An 800-nucleotide genomic window follows, 5' to 3' on the forward strand; every position below is an offset into this window, starting at 1 on the left:
CAAAAATGATCTAGGGTACACATGCAACTGTGTCCTTGAGTATGACAACAACCCTTATCTTCTAGACAAATGCATGGTATGCTACTAATTTATTTGCTACAAATTCCAATGAATTCTGTCCTTTACTTTGTACATACCCAATTATGATATTTGATTTTGCTGATACAATGTAGCCTTCAATTTAAACCAAGTTTGTATCCATTAATTATGTTAGGTTCTTATGACTTCACTACATAAATAGGTAGATAATGCATAAGATTGAGATTGTAGCTAGGGATGAAAATCTAAATATGGCATGAATCTAACAATTATGAGTAATGTCTTTGCGACAAGAACTTTCTTTGTCTTTTATTCCCATGTTTGAACTAGTATAGGTCGGGGTTACACATTATGGTGCACATCACTTTATTTATCATTGTTACATTGAACACTCATTGACTAAACAACGATGATCCATCCGTCTTGTATTATAGGTCTTCATTTCATTGGCCACCGATGCTTGTAAGACTACTCCCAGATGGTTGTTGTTGTGGATATGGTTGTTGAGGTTGGTGTGGTTGCTGGGGGATTGGTTGTTGGGGTAGCTGGGAAATTGTTTGTTCTAGTTGCTGGGATAATTGTTGTTGGAGCTGCAGAAATGGTTGTTGTGGTTGTTGTGGTTGCAGGATGGATGGTTGTTGGGGTTGCTGGGGTTGTGGCTGGGGAAATGATTGTTGTGATTGTTGGGGTTGCTGGGAAAATGGTTGTTGCGGTTGTAGGGGGATGGTTGTTGTGGTTGTAGGGGGAAAGGTTGTTGTGGT

General features: G+C 39.1%; 1 pseudogene; it reads right to left on the reverse strand.

The window, feature by feature from the left end:
• Positions 1 to 327: 327 nt before the first annotated feature.
• The window catches only part of LOC119349948, a 1,465-nt pseudogene continuing 992 nt past the window's right edge, over positions 328 to 800 (reverse strand).

This window comes from Triticum dicoccoides, chromosome 1B (genome assembly GCF_002162155.2).
Source record: "Triticum dicoccoides isolate Atlit2015 ecotype Zavitan chromosome 1B, WEW_v2.0, whole genome shotgun sequence".
In the NCBI taxonomy this organism is placed as follows: domain Eukaryota; kingdom Viridiplantae; phylum Streptophyta; class Magnoliopsida; order Poales; family Poaceae; genus Triticum; species Triticum dicoccoides.